General features: G+C 41.7%; 1 long non-coding RNA gene across 1 annotated transcript in view; it reads left to right on the top strand.

Annotated features, from left to right (window-relative positions):
* LOC132076687 (uncharacterized) overlaps positions 1-27,517 on the top strand; it is a 273,769-nt gene that overhangs the window by 190,293 nt on the left and 55,959 nt on the right. The window contains exon 6 of the long non-coding RNA XR_009418958.1: positions 12,996-13,086. This is a non-coding gene — a long non-coding RNA (uncharacterized LOC132076687). The remainder of the gene's footprint in view (positions 1-12,995; positions 13,087-27,517) is intronic.

The raw sequence follows: 27,517 nt of genomic DNA, 5'->3' as shown, positions 1-27,517 counted from the left end.
TTCCGCCACTTCCTTCCTTCCGCCACTTCCTTCCTTCCGCCACTTCCTTCCTTCCTTCCGCCACTTCCTTCCGCCACTTCCTTCCGCCACTTCCTTCCGCCACTTCCTTCCTTCCGCCACTTCCTTCCTTCCTTCTGCCACTTCCTTCCTTCCGCCACTTCCTTCCTTCCTTCCTTCCTTCCTTCCTTCCTTCCTTCCTTCCTTCCTTCCTTCCTTCCTTCCTTCCTTCCTTCCTTCCTTCCTTCCTTCCGCCACTTCCTTCCGCCACTTCCTTCCGCCACTTCCTTCCGCCACTTCCTTCCGCCACTTCCTTCCTTCCGCCACTTCCTTACTTCCTTCCGCCACTTCCTTCCGCCACTTCCTTCCTTCCTTCCTTCCTTCCTTCCTTCCTTCCTTCCTTCCTTCCTTCCTTCCTTCCTTCCTTCCTTCCTTCCTTCCTTCCTTCCTTCCTTCCTTCCTTCCGCCACTTCCTTCCGCCACTTCCTTCCGCCACTTCCTTCCGCCACTTCCTTCCGCCACTTCCTTCCGCCACTTCCTTCCTTCCTTCCTTCCTTCCTTCCTTCCTTCCTTCCTTCCTTCCTTCCTTCCTTCCTTCCGCCACTTCCTTCCTTCCGCCACTTCCTTCCTTCCTTCCGCCACTTCCTTCCGCCACTTCCTTCCGCCACTTCCTTCCTTCCTTCCGCCACTTCCTTCCTTCCTTCCGCCACTTCCTTCCTTCCTTCCGCCACTTCCTTCCTTCCGCCACTTCCTTCCTTCCGCCACTTCCTTCCTTCCGCCACTTCCTTCCGCCACTTCCTTCCGCCACTTCCTTCCGCCACTTCCTTCCTTCCTTCCGCCACTTCCTTCCTTCCTTCCGCCACTTCCTTCCTTCCTTCCGCCACTTCCTTCCGCCACTTCCTTCCGCCACTTCCTTCCGCCACTTCCTTCCGCCACTTCCTTCCTTCCGCCACTTCCTTCCGCCACTTCCTTCCTTCCTTCCTTCCGCCACTTCCTTCCTTCCTTCCGCCACTTCCTTCCTTCCTTCCTTCCTTCCTTCCTTCCTTCCTTCCTTCCTTCCTTCCTTCCTTCCTTCCTTCCTTCCTTCCTTCCTTCCTTCCGCCACTTCCTTCCGCCACTTCCTTCCGCCACTTCCTTCCGCCACTTCCTTCCGCCACTTCCTTCCGCCACTTCCTTCCTTCCGCCACTTCCTTCCTTCCGCCACTTCCTTCCTTCCGCCACTTCCTTCCTTCCTTCCTTCCGCCACTTCCTTCCTTCCTTCCTTCCTTCCTTCCTTCCTTCCTTCCTTCCTTCCTTCCTTCCTTCCTTCCTTTCTTTCTTCCTTCCTTCCTTCCTTCCTTCCTTCCTTCCTTCCTTCCTTCCTTCCTTCCTTCCGCCACTTCCTTCCTTCCGCCACTTCCTTCCTTCCTTCCTTCCTTCCTTCCTTCCGCCACTTCCTTCCTTCCTTCCTTCCTTCCGCCACTTCCTTCCTTCCTTCCGCCACTTCCTTCCTTCCGCCACTTCCTTCCTTCCGCCACTTCCTTCCGCCACTTTCTTCCGCCACTTCCTTCCTTCCGCCACTTCCTTCCTTCCGCCACTTCCTTCCTTCCTTCCGCCACTTCCTTCCTTCCGCCACTTCCTTCCTTCCTTCCTTCCTTCCGCCACTTCCTTCCGCCACTTCCTTCCGCCACTTCCTTCCGCCACTTCCTTCCGCCACTTCCTTCCTTCCGCCACTTCCTTCCTTCCGCCACTTCCTTCCTTCCTTCTGCCACTTCCTTCCTTCCGCCACTTCCTTCCTTCCTTCCTTCCTTCCTTCCTTCCTTCCTTCCTTCCTTCCTTCCTTCCTTCCTTCCTTCCTTCCTTCCTTCCTTCCTTCCTTCCTTCCTTCCTTCCTTCCTTCCGCCACTTCCTTCCGCCACTTCCTTCCGCCACTTCCTTCCGCCACTTCCTTCCGCCACTTCCTTCCGCCACTTCCTTCCGCCACTTCCTTCCTTCCTTCCTTCCGCCACTTCCTTCCTTCCGCCACTTCCTTCCGCCACTTCCTTCCGCCACTTCCTTCCGCCACTTCCTTCCTTCCTTCCGCCACTTCCTTCCTTCCGCCACTTCCTTCCGCCACTTCCTTCCGCCACTTCCTTCCTTCCTTCCGCCCCTTCCTTCCTTCCTTCCTTCCTTCCTTCCTTCCTTCCTTCCGCCACTTACTTCCGCCACTTACTTCCGCCACTTACTTCCTTCCTTCCGCCACTTCCTTCCTTCCGCCACTTCCTTCCTTCCTTCCGCCACTTCCTTCCGCCACTTCCTTCCTTCCTTCCGCCACTTCCTTCCGCCACTTCCTTCCTTCCTTCCGCCACTTCCTTCCGCCACTTCCTTCCGCCATTTCCTTCCTTCCGCCACTTCCTTCCTTCCTTCCTCACCTCCTCACTTCCTCACTTCCTTCCACCACTTCCTTCCTTCCCTCCCTCCCTCCCTCCCTCCCTCCCTCCCTCCCTCCCTCCCTCCCTCCCTCCCACCCACCCCTAATCCCATCTTTTCATATTTACTACTGTGCAAAAAGTTAAATTCAGCCTGCCCCATTTTGAGCAAAAGGGGATGAAAATGTCTTTATGATAATAAAATTTTGCTCTGTGTATTTTTAGATGTCAGTCTGAAAATCTGCTGCTTTGGGAACGTGTTCAAGTGTAAGTCCAGGTCTTCAACAGAGCAGAAATTGTGCTTAAAAATTTTGACTTTACTGTTCCATGGATGCAGATTTAACCCTTATTACTGTCTAGATAACCAGATACCAGAATTGTTGGGTTTTGATCTTACTACACAAGATGCTAATCGACAGCCAGATTCTTGTAATTAACCCCTTATTAGATGGAATTTTATGTTTTTTTTAAACCTACACAGCTTTTTTGTTTTGTATATCCCTAGACATTTCTGGATTTTGTGGTTTAATTACATTTTTAATAGAAAGGAATTATAGCTTTTCCTGGACAAAGGGTTAAAATAGAATTTGCATTTGAGAAAGGGAATTTAATGCTATGTCCATCAGGAAGCAGTAGGATTCAAATCCCAGAATGCCTGACAACTGTCTGTTTGACAATGCCATAACTGTATTCTGTTGACCTCACTGTCATATTAGGAAACCTTTCCAGGGCTCAGTGAGCTCCAGAGAGTTATCCTTGTTTGCAGGATCTTTCCTTCTGCCCCTTCTTCTCTTTTCTTTTTATTATTAAATTACTTATTAATCACCCCCCGTATTCTAAGGCTGTTAAATACAGCTCATCAAACTTTGACTTTCTGCCAGAGAAGCTTTTGGCTTCTTCAATTTGTCCAGCTTCAAATTGCTCCCATTGTCCAAACCTGCAGCTGGCTATTGATGTGGTGTGGGAAAGCCCTAGTGGAGCAACCTTTCTTTGAGAGCACAACAAGAGCAACACAGAAACAGCAGGTGTCATGGGGACCTTTGGGCTGTTTCCGCAAGCTGGAAGGGCAGCTTTTGCTGTTTGGGATTCCTCTGTGGGCTTGGTACCTGCTTGTGTTGCCCTCCAGCTTCTGCAACGCTGTTTTATTGCAGTGCGCTGCTGAAATTACTCCTGCTGGTGGAACTTATTGCCTGTGGGGTTTTTTTTGAGGTTGCTGGGCACTACTGAGACAGCCAGCAGACCCTTCTTACACTGAAAATCTCCTTGACATATTGGAGGTCTTGTGATTGTTTTAAAAACCTTGCTTTATTTAAAAACCTCTGCTGTGTGTCAAAACTAAAGAAATCTTTTTTTCTCCTCAACACACTGATAGTTCCTGGCAATTGTGAGCAGGACATAAACCCATTAAAAAACCCCAATTAGTTCTTAACCAATGTTTGTACAATAGCTCAATACAAATCATGTTTAAACATTAGCATAAAGCAAAACAGTGCTATTTTCTGTTTGACAAATTTGTGTATGCTGTGGAAACCACAGGATTTGTGGGAGGAGGAGAATGCCTTGGAGAAGAATCCAGCATTAACTGGCTATTGGTTACTGAGATGGTACACAAACCTTGGCGTCAGACTGGCTTTGTTTGTTGCTCCAGGAGTTGTGGGCTGCTGAATGTTTTTTTAAGGAACACTTTTCTCAGTTGCATGCTTGCCTAGAGGTGGTCTCCTCCACCACAAGCACCCTATTCTTGCCAGTCATCCCTTCAGGCTCAGTGTGCTGGTGTAAGCTGAAGCAAGAAAACATATCCGCAGACCACAGCATGCGGCATCTTATCAGCAGTGGCCAGCAAACAAGCTCACATCCACCCTAATTTGTAAAAAGCTTACCAAGCTAGGATTGGGCTCCTCAGGAGACAAGTTGCCTCTTCCTCACTAGCTGAAATGATGAGCTACACCGGGGGCTGCTGTCCTGGGTCGATTGAATGTGCTGATGCCCTGACACCCTTTGCAGATACCAGACGTATTTAGTACTTAGGGCATGCCTTCATACTGCTCTGTTTATCCTGAGCCTCCTGGAAACCATATGTCTGTGATTCATGGGGCATTGAGCCTGGGCTAATCAGCTATGTTGACAGGCAGGGTATATTTTATTGAGCTTAGTGCAACCTTAATGTTGTCGTGCTGTTTCCAGAATACTTTGTGTGGATGTGCCTGTGATCAGAGGAGCTTAAAGTGACTTGGAATTTGTCCCTGTCCAGTTCAGACTGCATGACCTTTAAAGAGACTGTGAAGCAATACTTCTTCCTTTTTCCTCTGTGCCCCAAAGGCCAATCCAGGACAAGGAGGTTTTGAAGGGACACAAGAAAAACAGAGACAAAGTAAACACCAGCAAGGAAAGAGGAGTGGGGAGGAAGAAACAGAAATAGCAGTGGAAATCTGTCAGGTAGAGAGAAGGCCCTTTTTGACATAGTCTATTTCTTATAACACTTAGCATACATTTAGTTAAACCAGTAAAAAAAAAAAAGCCATTCTGACCCTGTGAGATGTTATGTTTGCATTCAGAGTTTATTCCTGCTGGGAAGATTATATTCAGCATTTGAACTAAGGCAAACTGGAATTGTTTTGTAGGAACTGTGTATTTCAACAAAGGCATTTTTTAGACTCTGGGACATCTTCCTACTTGTACTAGGCTTATGTATTAAAAAAATAATAAAGGAAAAAGGCAGTGTGGGCATGCTGTGGGTATGTTAGAGAGTTGCTGAGATGACTGACCCTCCCTCTTTGGCTGGCTAGTTTCTGAGAGCATGTTGAACACATGCTCTGGTGCTGTTGGAAGGCCCCATGAGAGGAAGAAACTGATTGAAAGCTCTCAGTTATGCTGAAGTGGGTGGCCAAAGTGCTGGAATTAAACAGCTGCTATGAACCTGCTGAACTTTGTTGTTTATAAATTATTTTGCAAGCCATCTGGAACAAGAATACCACAGTTTACAAAAGCTGTAGCTGAGGTTTTCAGGTTGAGCAGCGAGTGTGAAATATTATTAAGTGATTATCAGATTTTAAAGGCTTTTCTGAGTGGCTTAAAGAGAGACTCTTAGGTTAGTGAGGTTTTAACTGAAACACATTTCTGGCTTTTCTTTCCTCATGGTGTGTTTATCTTAGTTACATTTGGGTCTTCCATTAAGTCCTTAACAATACCCAAGAATCCTACTGTGACTGAGTTGAGGAAAAATAGCCATTAGATAAGAGGTCTGTTTACTTCTTGGGTAGCAGGTTGTACTGTACTCCCTGACCAAGTATTCCTCAGAAACCCTTCCCCATGTGTGGGGCTGACGTCAAATGTGAGATTATTTATGTTTCAGGTGGAATGAAGCTATCTCATACATCTGCCCATTTCCCAAATCTTGCTGAAGCAACCCAGTGACTCCTGTAAGGGGGACAAGGGCACAAGGACCATGCAACATGGCGAGGCTCTAACTGGCAGCCTCCCTCTGGCTTGGCTTGCTCTGTCTTTTATGGACTTTCCCCTTGGTAGCAGAACTGTGTATATAGGTGCCACTGTAGCTGAACAAGTATGGTCTGAATGAGGATTCCCAAAGGTCTCCCAATGGCCTTTGGGAATCACACTTTGGGAAGTGTGATGTTGCTGCCCCCAGCTATGGCCTCCCCTGGATCCGTCAGCCTAGGGATCTTTGAGCTTTCCAGCTTTCTGCTGTGAGAACAAGGGGGATTTTGGCCTCTTTTCCTAATTAATTTCTTTTTTTACGTCTTAGGGCAAATGTGCTGTGAGAGTGACTCATATATTTACCCTGTGAGCAATGTACCTGAAATGGCTCAATGTGTGGGATGCTCAGCATGCACTGGCTGGGCATAAAATGGGAAATGTCACAGGAAAGAGGCTGTAACCCACAAATCTCTGCTATTTCTGTGCTTTGTACGTGGACCTGATGGTGTGCTGACACACACATGTACATGTGCTGACACACAGTTTTTTGTTAAGCTTTTGTGCAGCTTAAGCTCTTTCTGGAAGGTTGCTTCTAGTGAAGGCAGGGGGAACTGAAAGTCTCATAGGTATTGGTCAGGTATAAAGCATAGATTGACAACTGAAACAGATATTAAGAACAAAAATTATACAGTAAACTTGCACAGTTGTTGTAGGGGCACCTTTTGCTTCTGTTGACTGGTGGAAATCTTATGTGCTTGTTAATATGAAGGGGATGGCTGTCACTGGAAAGCAGCAGTAAAGAAGGTTTTCTGGTCAATTGTTTTATAATGCTGAACAGGCAGTTTCCCAATATGACTATATATCCCATTTTTTGGCATTATGTACAGGGAATTGAATATAACTTGCCTTGCCTTGGGCTGATCACTTAAAATGCAGTCTCAAAATATGACGCAATTACTTGTATTAATGGTATTTGTACTTTGTGTGTGTGACAACTTCAATATGGTCTTATTGCAGCTTGAATATATTAACAGCCTATGAAAGGGTTGCTAAAATATTACTACTTTTTAGACTTGAATTCCTACTTTCCTCTGAAAACTCACATTTGTGTGCAGGGCTTTCTTTCATGCATGAGGTGCTAAGGAGAAGATAGGAACCTTAAACTGAGAACTGTTGAAATCAATGAAACCTGGGATTCTGATTGACAGATGCTGATTGACACGTGGGTTCTGACTGCTATTTTGTCCCCTCAGCTGGGGGCCTAGAAAACAGTGTGTGTGTGTGTGTGTGTGTGTGTACTTTCTAACCTCTTTGGCTATGTATTTTTTCCCCAGATGGGTGTAATTTTCAAGTGTTCAGTGCTGCAGAGCTCATTCTGCAGATTTCTGCTCCATTGGGACGCTAAGTGGGTCTCCCTTGTGCATACCCTGCTGCTTATTTTCACCCAAATCTGTGGGAACTTACTGGCTTTGAGACTCTGGGTCCTTTGTTAAATGTGTCTGAATTTAGTCAGCAGGTTCAAAAATTGCTGGAAACATGGGAGGACAGACTACCTGTGTCCATGTGTGCCCACAGGTAATGAACAGTTATGCTATCCATGTGTAGGAATACATGTACCAAGTACTGCACATGATTATTTTTTTAACTCTGTACAGCTGATGAAATTCCACCAGGTCTGAAAATTAAATCACACTTTAAGAAATAATTAATTTGCCTCTTTTTTTCCCCAGGCATGTTATTTGTTTATTTATTTTTCTTCCCTCTAATCCACCCCAATAAGTGTTATAAGAGAAATGCTGACACACTCTTGCCTCTGCTATCACCAGTGGGTGCTACTCTAAAAGTGTCTAATGATTTTAATGAATTTTGTGGCTGAAAGTTGGACACTGAAGCTTATTTAAAAGCATTCAACAGTGAAAAAAGAATAGGCCTTTATTGATATCTAGTCAAAAGTGAAGACTTAGCTGTAATTATTTACAAATCAATTAATGGACCTTTCCTCTAACACCCTATCAGTCAAAGACTGGCTAAGAGCAGCGGAGAGCATTGATAAGAATACACCATGAAACAAAATCAATTGGTTTTTGTCATTCTGACAGAAGTGAGCTCTACACGTGGATTAACCCAGAATGCAACAGGAAAATGTCCACAGGCTGGAAGATAACCTAATTTTGTAAAATCAAGGTTGTCATAAGAATCTTTCATAATTGATGGTGAGATTAGAATTTATCTAGCAGCCTGGTGGTGAAAATCAAAACAGCTTCTAGTGCAGCATTGCAAACACTTCAAAGCTTGGTTGGCTTCCTTAGATCTGGAATCTGTCCTTAATGTCAGCTAATTTAGAGAAAAGAGATACAGGGTATGAGCTTTGAGATCATACTTTTATGAATGAGGTCATGTGTTTATAGTTGTAGTTGGCAGTTACAGTATGCAGTCCTTGGGAAGTATTGGGGCATGTGTTTTTCTGGTGCTGCAGGATAGTTGCCAATATTTTTTGTATTACATTTTTGAATTTTTTTTTAAAAATTATTATGTTCTCCTGTACAAAATTTTTGTTCATATTTTTTGTCTGAATATGAAGCTGTGATGGTATTTGGATCATAATCCTGGCTCTAGTGTGATTCTGCAAAACATTGACCAAAAATAACCCCTTAACATTTCCACAAAATGGTCTTTAAAAAAACTCTGAAATATTTTTGTAATTATCAGCAGAGCACTAAGACAGTATTGGGGTGATTTCATTAAATGACAAAACTCAAGACTGTCAGTTTTAGTGAATCTTAGTTCTTTGTGTGATCACACAATGTGAAATTCTCAAGAAATTTTCAGCCTTGTATCTAGATTACTTTGGTTTGCACTCAGCCCAGTAAGAGCAGTGCTCTGATTTCTGCCTCCAGCTGTGTGGTACATATTTTACAGCCTTATGATTAGCATAACTTTATTCCACTCAAGCATTCCTCATCAGCGTGCACCAGCTCCCTCTCCCCACAGTGAGCCTTTCCCAAGCTGCTTTTGGGAAATCCTAGGGAAAGACAACTCTACGCATTTGCTGCTTCTCACTGTCCCTCCAACATGTTTGTCCCAAACTGTAATGTGCTTTTCTCTATTTTGGCAGGTTATTTTGCAAATTATCCAATAAACAAGAAGTTTAGCTTCTTGTTTATTCAATTCAATTTTCAGCCTAAGATAATTCTGGAGAATTATCCTATGAACCTCCTCTGAGTTTTAATGCAACAGCTCTTCCTCACCAGATAGTGCAAATAGGCACTGGTGAGTACAAGGACAGGAATACCTGAGAATCATTTAAATAAACAGCAGGCCAAGCCTTAAAGCAAAACCCAAACAAAATATATTAATCAAAACGAATTATCAGTAATGTTTTGTGACCAAGACCAAAGGTCAGTGCAGTAACCTTTCAGTAATGCATCGTGCAGTCATGCAAAAGACCTGGTTTCTGTTCCCAGGCTTGGTCTGAACAAACTTGTGTGGTTTGTTTAATCTCTACTGGGAGAAAGCTTTGCATTGCTCATGGATTTCAAGGGTGACCGTACAGATGGAGGTATGTGCCCTTTTGGTCCTGAAATGGGACAACAGTGCTTGAGAGAACAAATTTTTAGGGACTTTCAAGTGCTAGAAATATGCAATGAATGTTAAAAAGAAAGATATGGAGCTCTAGCTTTTAAAACATTTTGACATTCTAAACCCTTGAGAAGGTAAAAATGTGTGTAGTGAGTCTGACAACTCCATACTGAACATACAGGATTCCCAAAGAATCCTGCAGCGCTCAGAGGTGCTTTGTGCCAATAGAGATGCTAAAGTTTCCAAGTTACTAAAAAGAAAGGAGTTTTCAGTGAAAATAATAAATATACTTAAAGAAGAAAAGTTAGGGAAGCTGTTGTTGCCCTGGTAACCATAACTGGTATTAATTGGCATGGCAGTTGTTTTTAGCTGCTGACCTCTTAATGTTTCCCTCTGCATATTATTTCCACTGGTAATTAAAAAATAGTATTATCTTTATTTCTTCTTTATTTCATATTTATATATTTTGATAGTTTTGTCCCCACCCGCTCTGTGTTGTTCAAAGACAACCTTTTTCCCTTCTTTTTTCACACATGTTCATCTCTCCTCAAGTGGGGCAGAGTGAAAGAGGCAGAGGAGGAATCATTGAACAGGAGTCAATATCCTGGAATAAATTATTTCTAGAAAATAATAAATGTCTTTCCTGCCAGATGCAGAACTCCTCATTTAAACTTATTCTACTTCTTATGTATCGAAATCAAACAATGATGTAGACAAATAGTAACATGAGAAAAAGAAAATGACTGTTGTTTCCAGCTCGTTCGATGAAAACTATTTTTCCAATATCAAAAGAACTCTACGTATGGTTTCTGACATATGTCATAACCTTGACATTGGTTTAGAAGCATGCTAGCCTTAGCTGGAATTGTGAGATGCTTTCTGTTCCTTCTCCTTAGGAGTTAGCTCATGGTCATGACATGCTCATTTAAAAGCTTTTTACAATATTTCCTGGGTAAGCACCAATTGTCCTACGGGAAAGTTTGACTTTGGGTGAAAAGAAGGTGAGTAGAGGAAAAAGGAGATGACAGTAAAAAATTAGCTTCAAATCCCTTCCTGCCACCATCTTGAACAATATTTTTTTCACTTACCTTTGGAAGAGGAACAGTTGGAAATTGCACAGCATCAGTAATCTGCAGTGACTATCTTGTATAGTAGAATTTTTCTTGGAGGTATACACATTCTAGGTGATTTATGTCTTGCAGCTTAAAAACTTGTTCTTCTTCAAATATTCTTCAAATATTCTTCAAATATTCTTCAAATATTCTCTTTTGCCTGTTGCCTCATGGTAAATATTGTGGAAAAAAACCCCTTGTGCCTCTGTAAAAAAGTTCTTCGGAAGTAAATTTTCAAGTCTTTCTACTTACATACTGCTCCTCTGTTTTCTGTGTTTTCTAAAACAAAATTATGGGAAAGATGCTTTCACTGGCTACTTTAGATATTAGATGTAGGTGTTATTTCTTTTGTGGCAAAAGTAGGTCAGATTATCTAACAGCATGTCCACTTTCATCTTGAAAACCTCCAGCAATGTGGACTCTGTCATGTCCCTGGAGAGGCTGTGCCAGTGAATGATTCTTCTTGCTGTAAAAAGCTAATTTCTTACATCCAAGAGCAAAACACTGGTAGCTGATGTTGAAATTGTGTTTTGAGAAGAAGGGATTGCAAGAGCTTTATGTGTGTAAGAGAGATGGAGAAGAATTCCAGTGGAAGTAGATAAACCTGTTTGAGCAAAGTTTTATTGAGGGGTTGCTTTGTTTTGTGTTTTGTTTTGGTTTGGGGTTCTTTTTGTGGGTTTTTTTTTGTTTTTTTTTTTTTTTTTTGTTTAGTTTTTTGTTTTGTTTTGTTTTTTTTTTGTTTTTTTTTGTTTTTTTTGTTTTTTTTGTTTTGGTTTTTGGTTTTATTTAGTGAAAAAAAAATCTGAAGATCACCTCTAAATCTACGTTTGTTATTTCAGAAATTGTTGGACTGAGAATGTTTTGCCTTGGCTTCACTCAATGTGAAATTAATCCTTAACTTTCAAGCCCCAAAGTAATGCATAGTTGGACATCAAAAATATGTGTATATGGGGCAAGTTTTGTTTCACCTTAAATCTGTATCCTTCACATTCATCAAGCTAAGCAGTCTAATAATATCACAGCACATAACTGACATAATGTGAAGTCCAGATGACCAGATGGTTCTCTGTAACACAAAGAAATACAATTGGCATCTGCAAGAGAGCAGTCTTCTTTTCTAATCATTATTCTCCCTGGCATTTCATCCAAGTTACTAAGAGAATGTAAAACTTCCAAACAAACTCTAAAAATCTTCTCTGCCAACATCCATACTATTCCATATTTGAGCACATAATTAAAATATTTTGGTGTCCAAATCTGCAGATGAAGTCAACATTTGAGGGGATTGGACAAGATGATCTCCAGAGATCCTTTTCAACCCTAACAATTCTGTGACTTTTAAATTTCTGTTTATTGCTGATGCAAAGTATACAGAATGTTTGGGTACTGGGAATCCAGACCCTGGTATTGATCACTTTAATTTGCTGTTCATGCAGCAGGCCACCTTTTGACAGACTTCTGGTTTTGTAGCTTTAGATCTGTGCTTTCTCAAACCCCTTGGTTTGTCAAGATCATGAAGTACTTCTGTAACTAATGCTAATTCCCATGACACTCTTTGGAGATCCAGTATCCTACTTCAACAGCCCAGGGAAGAAATATCACTGGCAGTGTGTCAGAAAATCAAAATATAAACTTGCAACTTAAATACCATACAAGTGCAAACTGGTATTGGGTGATGGTAACGCCTTATCTTTTCTAGAAAATTAAGTTAGGAGGAAAAATACTAGCTATTAGACAGCTTAAAAATAAAAGAGACTCACATGATTAAGCATAGCTAGTATTTTGTGAAATCTCTGTGAAATTCTGTTTAACATCTCAATATCCACTTAAGAGCAAAGTCTAGCGTAAGAATAACTTCAAAACAAAAGGAACCCATTTTTTCCCTATTAAAAAGTTCTCTAATTGTGTGTGCATTATTTACAATGTTGCTGTTAGTGATAGAAAAATGTTTTCTTTACCTGAAATTCATTTGGACAATATTAGCTCTAGATCTTAACTTCATCTTCACTGCTCAGCTCAGGTCTGTAAGAGACATTAATATAGATGTGGGAGATAGGAATAGAGCAGAGGTTTCTGAAAAAAAGAACAAAAATACCCTGTGAGGAAAAACAAAAAGAGTAGAAACTGAAGACAAAGTATAAACTAACTAGGGGGTATGGAAAAGTGAAGGAATAAAGAAAGGGTAAAAAATTAACTTGAAAAGTTCTGGTAAAATCTACCACAGGCTGCCTGTCATTTGGGATCAGAGGAATGTTTCAGTACCTTATAGATGGACTGATAGGCAATCTTATAAACTTTGATAACCCAAAATGTGGAATTGAATGGAGAAACTTAAAACGGATATTAATCTTTGAGTTCAGGAAAATGTTACAAGCTTAAAACAGCTTAAGGATTACAGATCCTCAGATTTGCTGAGATGTATATAAACTTCACAGACTTTGCATGGCAATCCTAATTGTTTATTTGTTTTTGGCTTAAACTTTAGGGAGTAACCTCATCAAGCAAGGGTGGTGTGCTTTTACTGCTGCTCATCATAGCCTTGCAGGGGGGAAAGGAGGCTGGCAGACCTCTGTGTGGTAAGTGCAGTGGTGTTTCTTATGTAACATAATTCCATTTTGTTGCACTGTCAAAACCTAAAAAGGCAAATGTGACAAAATTTATCTACAACCGTGCAATTTTCTACAACCGTGGGGTATTTTCACCCCACGGGACAGATGAGAACAGGTGGAAGGATGTGAATGTCAAAATAACAGGAGGGGGAGAGGAGCCAGCTCAGCGCTAGTGCCCGTAGCTGTGGCTATAAAAACAAATTAGTGTGGTGTGAATTCATTGTAAATTCAGTGTTGGTTACTGCCTCAGTACATGTTTTTGACCTATGGTTAATCTGCAGTAGTGCAAGGTTGTTCCTGCGTGCCAGAAGTGCCTATCAGGGAAATTCCCAAGAGCACCTGCTGGCCTGTGAATTCAGGAGCTCCTCTGCCTTGTGCATGTGCCCTTATCATGGCAGAGAGAAAAATCAGCCTGGCATTTGAATATTGAGCATGAATTAAATGGGCAGATATGTTTCAAATTATGTTTTACAATACAGCTCTTCTGTGACTACACCGTTTCGTGGGGTTTTATGGGTTTTTTTGTTTTTTTTTTTTTTAATTGTGAATGAACACTAAATTTCAAATGGAAAATAGGCAATAAGGATGGTTGGTGTATATTTGGCTGTCAAAAACTGGTTAAGCTAGCTAGCTTCGGTCTAGCTCTTATTTTGTGCCCAGAAGTAACTTTGCAGACATAAATTAAAGCATGCAAATACCTGTTTGATCTGAGACTCCAGTAGGCAATTAGATCTCTTTGGAAAAAATAGTCTGTAACTATTTCCTGGAGTAGAGGAATGAAACAGAGAGGGTTTTAGAAAGTAAGAAGTTGCTGTTTTATATTTTACTAGGGGACCACAGCAGTGCGAGCCATTTTAGGCTCAATCCCTGCATTCTGAAAATTGATTCACATTGTAAACTCAGCCTGCACTGGGTTAATGATCAGAAGATCTCATGTTTTATCCCTGGACAAGTAGATCATGTTGCCTCATGACTTTCAGAGTTTTTTGTCCTTTCAGACAGTTTACCTAGGGATTCCTAGGGATGAATAAAGATACCCCTGGTAGTGTGATCTTGCTACCTAAAGCTAATTGAAAGGTCTTAAATGCAATCATTGTAAGTTTTTGACAAATGTCATTATTTAAATATAAAGGCATGAAGGAATAAATTTTCAAAGCCTTGCCTGGAGGATTGGCAATATTTCTTTCTTTGTAGTGAAAACAGTAGTACATTTTAGACTTTGTCCTGTATTTGAAAGAGCTCAGTACCCCGCCTCTGTGCTCGAAAACCGATATACAACTCGCCAAAACTGCCAATAGCGCAAAGCTCCAGGCCTACCCAGTGATGAGATCTGAGGGCCTTTGAATTTAGAAAACTTTGTTTTGGGAGGTCCAGGTTGAACTTTAAAAGCTGTGTATAGCCTTCAAAGTCTGGCCTGCATATTCAATTTCCCTGTCATTTCAAGGTGAGCAGAACATTTTTTTGCTTGCAGGCTTTTCATTAATGTTGAAGAGAAATCACGAGAACAATCAGCTCTCACGATGGTTTGAATTTCTTTTGGTAACAATTCACGTAAATAGGTGTGCATATGCAAGCTAGACATAACTTTAGGGCTGCTGTTAAATTGTTAGTGTGTATGCCAATTGCATTAAAATTGGACAGCTCTGACTTATGTGCAGCACTGTTAGTTGTAGGAGTAGCATTTAGAAATACCACTTTTTTGGAAGTAAAATGGGTTGACTGTGAGTTTGGATTTGAGATGGGGGGAGGTGGGGGAGTTGTGGAAGTCACAGGAAACTAAAACTCTTTATTTCTTATGAACTGTTACCAGCTCAGGATTGCTCTTACATTAATATCCAATCAACTAAGCAATGTCTTTTAGCAGTCTTAGTCTTAGTCTGCATTAGTCTCTCTTTGAAGCAGGTGTGCCATGCAAGACTTTCAGATACAGAATCACAAACTGGCTTGGTTTGGAAGGCCCCTTAAAGATCATCTAGAGTCTCCTGTCATGAGCAGGGTCACCTTTCACTAGATCAGGTTGTGTCTTTGAACACTTCCATGGATGGGGCATCCACAGCTTCTCTGGGCAACCTGTGCCAGTGCCTCACCACTCTGAATAATGAAGTTCTTCCTAATATCTAATCAAAACCTACTCCCTGCATCAGTGAGCTCTCTTGGTGTGCCCTGGACTGATTAGGAGTGATGTTTGCTTCTGCCTCTTTTCATTTGGTTTAAAGCAGAGCTACTGGAATTCAGGCCCTCTCTATTTGAGAAGACAGAAATACAAAATAAGCTGAGCCCCATTTACTTGAACATGGGGGACCACAGTAAAGTGGAGAATATTTCTTCACCCAACACACCAAGTGCAAGAGGTACCTGCAAATTGTTAAACGTATCAAGGGCTTCCCATGTGAACACAGTGTGCACAGAACAAGGAGAAGGTGCTATTGGAATGAGGCAGTGAAAAACAATGTTGACTGCACAAAATACATGTGTGTAAGCAGCACTCAGGATCATTTGTCCCTGTTTACCATGGTGATCTTTGCAGTAAAGGTGTAAATTTCATAGAATTTTACGAAAATTTCCTGCTCACATTTATGCATTTAAGGTAGTGTGTGTGGAATTACATGGGCCAGTAATAAGGGATGGGAAACAGACCCAATAGAGCAGGCTGGGAGGGAAGTGGAGAGTCAGTATTGTTCTTTGAGGGTTCTTAAAAGGTGTGGATAGGAGGATTTTAGAAAAATATAAGTCTAAAAAGGTGTTTTAACTGTGCTTTCAAATGCATAATGTCTAGGTACTTACATGCTGGAAATCTGTGGTGTTGAGAATCAGGACAAAAGAGGTGTTGAAATCCTTGGGAATAAACAAATAAAAGACTGTCTAGGTGAGTGTAGTCCTGTGTTTAAATCAGAGGTTGTTTATTGCGAGGGCTGTATTCTCAAAGCAGCTGTTCACAATAGCTTGTTGTACCAGTTCTACAAGGTTTTCTGAAAGAAAAATCAAGATATGAAGCTTGCTCTTTGCTTGCCAAGATTTATTTCACACAGGAGTCCTGCATCTTTGCACCCTGTTCTGGGAGCCTTCTGCTTTGAGAAGGAGTTCTCTTTTTCTCTCTTGGTCAGGAATAAATCCCATTCAAGGCCCAAAATAAAGGGGAAGTATATCTTTCTTTCATTTTTCTTTTCCTTTGAGATGCTGGGAGTTAGGGGGAAGGGAGAAATGCTAGAAATGGAGAGATATTAAGAGCAGGCTTTAGAGCGCGTTTAGCTATAATCATTCTTATACACACGTGCATCTCTATCCTTTTATTAGCAGCCCTCCATGAAACATGGAGATTAGCACTAGTCATGTGGAAGTGTTTAAAAATTCAAGCAGTGACAATAGGAAGTGTCAGACAGTAATGGAATAAGTATGACAAAATTACAAAGACAGCAGCTATTCATTAATAAATTAGAACCTCATAGGGTTTTCTAAAACTGAAGGTGTCTAACTTGGAAATGATATCCTTCTGGATGCAACTTTATAATTTCCCTTTCACCCTGTTTGGTGGGAAAAAAGTAATCCCTTTTTAATCATAGACAAGATCATGTGTTAATACTCCCCACTGCACATTCAGAGGTAAATTTAGTATGAAGAACTGCAGGCAACCTCCAAGGGACAGGTGGGGACCTGTGATGAGTAACCCTGGATGTGGAGCTGTGAGGATGGGGTGAGGACAAGGGCGTAGAGTAAGATGGGCTCACAGCGCCTTTCTCACGCTCTCTGCTTACCCAAAACACCAGTGTCACACTTGGGGTAGCCAAAACATGACATAAGAAAGGATGTGTCACAGCTGGGTAATCTGGTGGTCTATCCAGGAGGTCTGGGGTGGTGTTTCCTTGCTGCTCAGCCCAGCACCTCAGCACATGGGGCTCTGCATGGGATTCCCTGGCACGGGGCTGTGACTCAGGGCTTGGCAGGGGACAGGCTGGCCTCCCCCTCCTGCTCAGGCCACTGCACACAGAGCACCACCCAGATCTCTGCATTCATGTTTCCCATTTAAAAGCATTCAGGGCCACCCAGTGCTTTGAGTGAGCAGCTGTGGTGGTGGCTCTCACGTTGGCCAGAAGGGAGCATGTTCTCAGTTACCCACATTGAATATGGGTGGCCACGGCTCTCTCGGGGAAGCGCTGCCTTGCTGTCTGGAGGTGGCACCTATTGTCTGCTCTCGGAGTTCTGCTGCTTGAAATGCTTTTCTTCTGCTTCCTCTGTCAGCAGATTTGCGTGTGTTCAATGGTCTTGAGAAACCTCACATGGGAGAAAACCTTTTGAATCTGCTGCTCTGGTATAGAGGGACCAGTTTAATGAGAAACACTTCTCTTTAAAAGGATTTCATTAAATAAGGTCCCTTGTTCCTTTCTCCATTCCCTGCCCCTTTTATTCCCTCCTCTTAGCTGAGGACTATGGGTGACTCTTGGATGTAATACATATTTTCTGATCAGCCCTCTGAAGGCTAGGTCCCCTGTTCTTCCATACAAGAATGCCATTTCTTAATAATTTTTTTTAATGAACTGAGCTTATTAACCTGCCTTTCACTTTGTGTAAACTGTAATTAAAATGTGTAAAAATTTGACTTGTGTTGTGCCCTTCTGGATCTGTTGTGGGGTCTGCCGTAGCAGCATGTACCTAAAACACTGAAACATTGATTATTGATTTTTATTTTTTTAAAGAAAGACTCAGGTCATTTCACAGAGGGTAAGCAGAGTCACTGCATGAGGAACCCAGGAATGCCTTCTACCCTGGCAAAGATTTGTGCAGCCATGGCAGCCACCTGTGGTAGGAAATGCAAAGAATGAGTTCAGAGCATGGTCAGCTCTAGCAAAGTCCTCACATTCCTCCAAATAGCTATTTTATGCTTTAAATTTTCTTTCCCTCCTTTCTGGGAAAATTGTTCAAGAAGCTAGAGGGAAATTACATTCTTTGTGACCTTAACTGAAACATTAATAGGGTAAAGGGAAAGTTGTTCTGTGTAACCCATGAAGCCAAATGTTGTGGGAGCCCAGGTAGGCTGCCGGGGTTTAGAAGTCGGAGGTAGCCAACTTGTAAATGATAATTTGCCAGCAGTATTTGCAGGAGGCTTTACTTATGTGGTGTGTTTGGTTTTGGTTTGGGTTTTCTGTGTGTTTGTTTTGTTGTTCTTTTGTTTGTTTGGGGTTATTTTACAGTTGTTTTCCTAATTTATCTTTAAATTTCAAGCTATCTTTCAGTTATGATATGATCAGCTATGACTCATCCTTTATTTTCTTGGTACTGATTTTCTGTGAAGCCAAATACTGAAAGAAGAATCTGTGTGTATTATATTGCTGAATCCTCTTCCAGGGCAAATAAGGAGTTGAGAGAATTATTTTAAACACCACAATTTTTAAGCAAGCTTGATTGTTGATAGCTGTGTCTGTGATACAGACAGATCAAAAGAAGACAATTTTCACTCTTTTAATTTAGTTATTTAGAGATGTGGTTGGGGTTCCCCCCCCCCCCCTTATTTTTTTTTTTTTTTCGTTGACGTATCTGATTATCTCTGCTTCTTCCTCTTTACACTGCATTGCCCAGAGCCGGCTTTTTGCAACCCAGAATTCCTATACTGAAAGGTCAGGCTCGGTGTATTTGCCATTGTAATCTCCCTGTTTCCCTGCTTTTAATCTCCTCATCGTTGAGGTTTTAAAAGCAAGAGCGATGTTTTGCTGATGAGAGAGTGGAAAAGGAGATATGATATACAGCCTCCAGAGTGGGCTGTCCAAAGATGCAAAGTGTGAATTTGTTCACTCAGTGGGTCAGAGCTAGCAGAGGAATGAGTGGGTGCTGATTTCTTGTCAGCTTCCTTTGGTCTTTGCTCCACTCCATGGATGAGGGTGTCGTGAGGCAGTGCAAAGTTTAAAGGGAGAAGATGTCTGCCTTTTCCCTAGCAGACTGAATGTGGCCTTTCCTGATGCCTGTGTCTTCCCAGGTGCAGCCCAGCTGAGTCTGCTGAGGGGCTCTGGGCCAGCCTGTCATTTCAGTCGAGCTGTCTTTGCGCTCAAATGTGCGCTGGTATGTGCCTTAATTAATTAAATCGTATAATGTGTGCAAGGGAGCCTCCTCCTCTTTCTTTGGATAGTGGCTTGCTCAGCTGATTTCTCATTTAAAAGTCCCAGTAAGACTGATTCTTTTGATGCTATTCTCTCTCTTTCCCTCGTGCAGGGTAAGGCAGCTTCATTCTAAAGGCAGCGTAGCTGGGCAATTTTTCAGCTGTGGGTAAATAGCGGGGCCTTTGAGCCCAGCCATTCCACATGACCTAGGATGAATTGGGCTGCATTCCTAGCAAGGGCACCCCTGCCCCTAAACAGAAGAAAAGCTGCCTCTTAAGCACTCCCACTTATAACTAGGGGGCAGATGTTTTGCGGTGTTGGTTTTTGCTGGGCTGAAAATATAGCATAAGGTTAGCAAAATATTTAAACTGTAGCATAGTCACAGGCTGAGTGCACAGGGTTTATTTAAGGGAGGAGAGTGCTATTTATGGAAGGCATGTGGTTTACTTCCTCCCCCCTGAAGTGGGAATGTTTCTCTAGGGTTTGGCATGCTCTTCTATATATGTGAAAGAAGGAGACCAAGATTTTAGGGAACTTTCAATATATTCATGTCCACTTTCTCACGCCAGGTGTGAGAACTTTCTGATTGTTTTGTGCATTCACATTTTACCTGCTGGGTTTTCAGCAGTATTTTTAATCTTTTACAACCAAACTGTGCAATTTTTTCCCCTTTATACCAGTGGTACGTTGATAATCTGAATTAAGTGCAAATTATGGGAGCCGATTAGGAGCAAAATGAGAAAAAGACATTACAGCTCTCACAAATGCTTCATTATACTAAACTGCCAATTTTAAAATTCATTTCACTGAGTTTAAAGTGAAATGTTTAAAGGAAATGTGGATAGCTGGAAAGGTTGCCACGCTTCTTAAAAAAAGATTATATGATGATATGAGATACTTGGTTGTCATTGTGTCAATTATGGCTCGTCAGGCAACATTAATCTTTGATGTCTGGCATTTGTGGAAGACAGTTATACGAAAGAGCTAAAAAGCCTTGAAAAGTATGCTTGTTACTTGACAGGGTTGACTAAGATATTCAGCTCTGGAAAAAGGTCTTTACAGTCCAATATTGTCAAGGCAGGAAAATATTTTTATGACTCGAGAAAATGGATTAATTCATTTCCTAATCCTGAGAAATGATTGACCCAGGAGTGGCCAGCCAAAAAATAGGCCTTTAATAATAGCAACTTGATGTGCCCTGAATTTAGGAACATGTGCTTGTCTCCAAGGTGTGTCTCAAGGCCCTTGTCAGGAGTGAGATAGGAAGGTGGTGGAGCTGAGGGATGTTCTGTGCAATGTGGGTTTTCTACCCCTCCATGAGCTTAGGAAATATTTAGTTATCAAATGCTACACCCATGCTGGAGGTTTGAAACCCATAGATTTTTGTTCAAACCATTAAACTCTTTCATCTAATGAAAATAACTTTCATTTAAAATGGAAAACATTAAACCAAACAATAACTATTTTTTGTCCTAATGACTGTTTTGATCCAAGAGCTTTCAGAGTGCTTAGCCTTGCAACTTCAGATTTATTTTTTTTTTAAATTGCTTTACAAAATCACAGGATGTTTCTGTGGTGAACATACATCTGTGCTGGCTTTTGCTGAGCTTTGGAAATAGGTCAGGAATTAAAGCTCTGGCTTTGTGGTTCTGAGGAAAGCCCTTAAGAAACTCTCTCAGACATAAGAGGGTAAAGAGGGGTCACTGGAAGCACTGTTTGACCATACATAGATGGCATGGTCTCTCCTGTCTGCAAGCATGTACGACTTACATGCAGCCACATCTATGTGTGAGCTGCTGAAGCTGGTGCTCCTCAATGCCTGCTTAGGACAGATTGCTAAAAAAATGGGAAAAAAATTGGACAGATTGGAAAAAAAAAAAGAGGCAGTCATGAGAAAACATTCAGAGGAAGGGAAGGCTCTGCCTTCTCGTGACGGTGGTGGCTCCTCCATCCATGCCTTAAGCTCAGCTGTGTGGGCTAAGCTCAGTCCATTGTTTCTCTGCCTACCTCTGTGAGAAAGCCAGCCCTATGGGCAGCAGTGTGTGGTGTCATTGCCATGGAAACTGGCACCAAACCTCATTCACACATCCAGCCTGGCTGGGAGGGATGGAGGTCAGGCCACTGGCTGCCTATGGACGGATGGAGGGCGGCCCTGGCATCTGCACTCTGCTGCCCTGGGGTCTTTTGCAAGTCCTCCTCACAGGGAGGTCGTGGGGAGTGGGATGCTGTCTTGCAGAAGGGAAGAGGACAAAAATAGTGCAGGAAACAAAAATGGCCAATGAGGTGAGAAAAATCAACCATTTCGTCCTGCTCTCATATCGTACTCTCTTGCTGTAGTTTGTTAATTTTGGGGTTTGTTTTCATTCAGAACAGCAGTGGGAATGAATAAGTGCTGTAACATTAGTGGGAGGTGCTTGAGGCATTTCTTATTCCTTCAGCCTGGGTCTCAGCAGGGTGGCACAGAGGAGCTCTGGGAGAGTGCACTGAACGAGCAGCGTGTGGAGCACAGAGGTGGAGGACTTGGCACAGGGATTAAACCTGGACATGATTTCTGAAAGGTTTCCTGAAACATCAAAGAAAAGAAAAGTTCAAAGCCTGAGGTAAAAAAAAAAAGGGAAAAAAAAAGCTAAAGTGAACTGAAATAAAACCAAATCCAACCTTTGAGGTAAATGGAATTCCCCTATATTTGTCTTTCCCTACCTGCTAGAGGAATGTTATGGCAGGATTACCAAATGTGAGGCTTTTTCTTTTCAACATTACAGAAGGGAAAAGATGGGATGGGAGGAGAGGTGATTTGGGTTTTCTTTGTTTTCTTCAAGACATTTTTCCTTTCCTTTGGAGTCTTCCATCACTCCTTAAGTCCACTATATTTGTTAGACCTGTGGGTTGCTTTTAAACAACCTCATCACAGAGCAGCTTTTTGTTATCCTAAAACATCACTTTCCAGGCATGCTGTGTAGGCTGCTTGCCTTCACAATGTGCACAGTTTTTCATGGCTTCTGTGCTCAGGTTAGAGAAAATAACTACTGCTTTCTGACCCCTCTTCCTCCCCTCTTCCCCTTCCCAGAGCCCCTGTGTGTGCTGAGGATGCAGCACAGCTGGAAGAGCCTCCCCAGCCCTTTAATACTGCTTGCAGATGAAGGAGGCAAATCACATTTTTAGCTGCTGTAAAGAGGTCTGATTTCTTTGTTGTGGACACTGATGAGTGTGTTTTACTGGCAAAAGGTTAGAGCATGGCTAAAGGGTTAGAAACCTGAGCATGATACAAACCTTGGATAAGTGCAGCTTTAAAGGTTCTTCTCCCTCTCTATGCCTTCTGCTCTTTTTCCTGGGGTTGTTAATCAGCCAAAACTGGCTGGTATAGCTAAGATGAACATATTAACAAAATCTTTGCTACACATTTGTTTCTACTCCTGCTTTCCAAGCAACCTGTGGGGCCTGTGGACTACACGCCATTCTGCCAAAATGTTTTAAGCATTAAGCCATTCCTTTGGGTGTTGGTGTTTATCTGAGAATATATGCTCTTAATCTCCAAGTGTGGTAAATTTATTTTTATGTTTTGTTACATAAAAATTCTTTCAAATCTGAAAACCTGCCTTGCATAAATGTGCAATAACACACTTAGACTTGGCCCCTAAGAGGGGCTGGCTGTAGTCAGGTGGTTGTTTAACAACTTGTCAGGGAGAAATGGAGTGCCAGTGCAAGGTGAAGCTTTGAGCTGGCTGGGGAGCTGCGTTGTGGCTGCTGCTTCCCTCCTGTGCTTTTCCTGCACCAACTCTGCTCCATGTCTCTTCCTGTGGGGAACACATCAAGGGCACAGTGCATGGAGGCAGAAAGGGGAGAAGGGAAGCTTGTGCTGCTAGTGCTGCTCCTCAGGAGGCCTTTTGCTTGGCCAGTTGGAAGTCAGGAATTATGTGTTTGTGCTCACAGACTGGGAACGTTGGTGGCTTCATTTAGGGTCCTTCATTCCTTTAATAAACAAAATGCTTGTAACTCCTGTATCTCAGCATCACCTGATGCTGCTCATAGGGGAGCGTCATGTGCACATCTCGAGCTGTGGTCTCTTTGCTGTACCCCTTCATATCTCCTCTGCTTGCCCTCAGTTGTGCCCCTAATGACAATGTGAGGGTGATGACAGTTTTGCAGCATTCCTGATTGTGCATGTGTGCCAAAGCCTCCCACAGTTGTCCATTCCCTATGATCCCAGGCAGCAGAGAAATGAAATTATTGAGTTGCAATACTGTGTGGGTCCAGCTCTAGCATATTCAAGCTGTGTGTGGTTTATTGTGATGTATGTGTGTAATTGCTAACTGGGTCTTCATGGGGTGGTGCCCTGAAAATGGGCTGCTGCCATTTTCTCTTTGATTAGTCTCCTCTCTAATTTAAAAGAAGTCTTCCCTTGAGGGAGGTTTTTCTTCATTTATTTTGTTAATGGATGATTTTTGAATTATAAACTTAATTCTCTGTACAGAGCTTAGAAAAAAGAAATGGACTGACAGAACTCTAAATATTCCTGCTAAACTTGAGTCTGACAATATTCAAATTAAAAAAAGAAAAGAGGTAAAAAAAAAAAAAATCTGTCATAATAAGTCAAGTTTGATTCTGGTCTTTTCTTGCAGATTTTAAAATGTTTCTGCCAAGAGAAATGACCGCAGTAGTGAATGAAGCTATGGAAAAAACAGCTGAATCTTTTTATATGCTGATGCTGTTATAATATCTAGTCCTCTCTTTTGAAAACATAAGTCAGGGAAATGTGTGCATGGAAGTTCAGAAATAAATACCTGGACTTCTTTTAACATGAAAGTATTCAGAATATATAAAGATTACCTTGATAGATATGCTTTGTTCTTTAAATGAATTGGTGAAATTTGGCATGCTTCTTAAAGAGGCCTTTTGCCAGTCTTTTCCCATATTCTTAGCTCATGCCTTTGCATAATGATGTGATCCATGGTGGGCAGGAATAATTCAGCCTAACGATGAATAATGGTAGCATTTGTGGTCAACTGGTCATGACATTCTCATTTGAGCATTTTTCTTTGGGAACTGCGTCTTTGAGTCATGAGACTTGCAGTAATGTCAAGAGAGAGAGCAGCCCAGAATCAGGCTGGATGAGAGAGAAAAGGGACACTTGTTTTCCAGGGTCCACTGTGGTGGAGGATGGAATTAAAGAAAAAAAAAAAAGCCTTACTTGGTATACTGATAGCTTTACAATCCTCTCTTTGTAACACTTCCTCCTCTCCCAAGTACTTCTGTACTTCTGTGTTTAAATCAATGTATGTCTGCAGATCTGTGCACAAGACTCACTGGAATCTCAGTGAGGGAAAAACAACCTGCAGGAAAGGAGGTGGTGGGAGTAGAGAAGGACAGGGAAAGCACCAAGTTAGGGGGAATTTATTGGTAGCCTAAAATAAGCAAATGCAGAAAAGAGCAGATGGTTTTTAGACACACTGGAATTGGACATTCTACTCCAGATTTGAATCCTCCTGGGCAGAGGAAGGGGGACATGTCGGTAAACCTAGGGATCAGTTTTAAATGGAGGCAGGATGTAAACACTGCGAGAATGACCTACTTCCATCATGCCTCATCTGTGTCATTTCTAAGTCCTGAGTATTATGTAAATATGAAGGTTAATTACACAGAGATATATTATTCATTGATAAGTAGAGAGGGATGTGTGAAAAATGTAGAGTTCCCCACTACAACTAAAATAGGCACTTGTGGTAGCTGTGTATAAAAATAGTCTGGACACTATAGCTTTGATTAAAGTTGGGTTTGAAGTACTGTGATTGTGCTGATTAGATCTGTAGGATGTACCTGATTTCTGTTGAAGTAAAAGATGTGCTTACAGGAAGATGAATAAATGGGAATGCAGCATCTGTGATTCAAGGGAGAAGAATTATTAATGTTCCGATGATTTTGCAAACTTAAAGTCCTGGAAGTTGGTTGTGGTCTAAGAAAACCACAAGCACTCAGGCTTGGTTTAAATTAAATCTCTCTGAATTTGTATGAATGTATGACTAGGAATCCAAATATTGTGGCGATAGAAGAGCTGACACTCTTTCCATCCTTCGGATATCATTTACAGGACACTGGAGATGGTGGAAGAACCAGAAAGCTACACTGCTTTTCCATGGTGTAAACTACTGCTAAACATCATAAAGAAGAAGAAAAAAACACTTGATTTGTAGTTCTGAATAAAGTGACATTAAGAGAACATATGCTTCCTTGTCACATATTACTTAAGAGATTCTGACAATGTATCCAAAGCAACTCCATCTACAAGGGGGAAAAAAAGAAAATCATGCCAAATCTCATAGTCTTCCGATGTGTTCCATTAGTTGTGGATTTCTACAAGGATTCTTCAAACACAAAATTAATTATTATAAAATGGTCTTACTCAAGATGCCACAAATAAGGTAACAGAAGCATGTCAAAGTGGTACAGTTTGTGCTGAAATCTAACTACATTCCAGCAGCGGAAAAGGTTGAAGATAACCTTGTTCATCAGAGGTATATTAGAAATTATTTGTAAGAGCAGCTCCACTATTGGACCCATGGTTTTCAGAGAAGTTTAGAAAAGTATTTTCACACAGTATGTGCCCAAATTTTTTTTTTAATTAACCTCTGCACTTTATTTAAGTTATGTAAAAGTTTGTAACTAGAGACTACAGACCAGCTGCCCATCCAAAGTAAGCAGCAAAGTTAGCTGGAGGAGAAGAAATGAAAACCAGATAAGGCTGCTAGAATATTTTTTTTCATTTGAATGACAATGCTTTATAAGAGTTCCATCTGAAAGTGAGGGCCTATATGGTTTGATTCAATACAAAAACAGTGCACAGTGTGTGGAGAGAACACAAAGAGTACACACAGTAATTATTTACCTGAGAAATTTGTATAAAGGGTTGTGGGAAAAAGGAGAAGGAATAAAGGTGTTAAGTGGATTCTGTTACAATTAAAATAAAAGTATATGAAGTTTTGCTTAAATTCCTCTAATTTTGCTTTTTATTTGAGAATGGTGTGAGAATCTTGATTTTAATCTGGACTAGCCTAAAGGAGCTGCATTATTTCAACATGCTTTTACTTTCAGGCTCTGTAATATGGTAGTCTATGATAAGAGAAGAATCACAGCCTAGGAACAGCAAATGTTCCCTTGATGAACCAAAGTTTTTATTGACACCATGGAACACTTTCCCTAAGCAGGCAATTCAGCTTTTCAAAATAATTCCTGTAATGATGGACGGTAACATTTACATGCACAAAATGGGTAATTCCACACTTAGGATGAATTTAGAGCTGCTGTAGTGGGTTTAACCTCTTTGCATTCAAATTATTTGCACACGCCTGTGTCATGGCATAGTATGATTGCCTCAGCTTTTCAAAGTTAGATTGCTGAAGATACTGAAGCAAATATTTTGGAAACATGCTTCCTAACCATAGAATTCCTTTTTCACCAAGGATGTGGCTTTGACCATTTATTTATTTACCTGTCCTCAAACATATTTACACTTTTCAAAACCTTTCTTTGCTCAGTTTGTGCCCAAACTGCATGCCCTTGTTACCAGCTTCTGCAGAAAGTCTGAAGGAAGTGGCAGCTTCAGTTCTGTGCAGTTCCAAAAGATGAAAAAACATGAAGAAAACAAGCATGAGATTCTATTTTTTTATCTCCTTTTATTTTGTGAGTGTTCACTGCATTAGAATATCCTCACCAGTAACCCTCCTGCAGTTATCAAATGTCTCAGCTTTGTTTTAGTGCTTAGCCAGCTGTAAAAGATGCTTTATTGCCTTATGTATCCTTCCACCATTCAAGTAAATCACTTCAGTGTTGTATTATAGATGACTGTAAAAAGGAGATTTTTTTTTTTTTTTTTTTTTTTTGAATTACAGTGACTAGTGGCCAGGTATGCACAAAAACCAGCATATTTGGAGCAAGCAGCAACCTGTCCTGCAGTTATTTGAGAGAGGGGAGCATGTACTCATTAGGCCATGAGTAATGCAGCAATCCACGTGCCCTGCTGCTGAGGACCAGCTGGCTGCTGGCTGCTATCAGAGCTGCTTGCCAGCAGGCACGGCTCATTAAGAGCCTAGTTGCAGGATATAACATCTTTGCAGTCAATTAACAATGCTGCTCTTTAAAAAGGTCCAGATCCTTCCTGATTCAGCAAAGCACTTCGATATATGTTCAAAGTTAAATGCTTGAATAAAGTTTTGTGTAATGAAGATGTGAGGTCTTGTGCTTGAGGTTAAACAGGTAGGCACATTCCCAAATCAGGGCCTGACATGTTATGGTTCTTAGAGGTTTCCAGGAATCTTGAA

Source organism: Ammospiza nelsoni, chromosome 1, assembly GCF_027579445.1.
Source record: "Ammospiza nelsoni isolate bAmmNel1 chromosome 1, bAmmNel1.pri, whole genome shotgun sequence".
Lineage (NCBI taxonomy): Eukaryota > Metazoa > Chordata > Aves > Passeriformes > Passerellidae > Ammospiza > Ammospiza nelsoni.
Note: the sequence above shows the minus strand (reverse complement) of the source record. Positions and strands in the feature narration are given on the sequence as shown.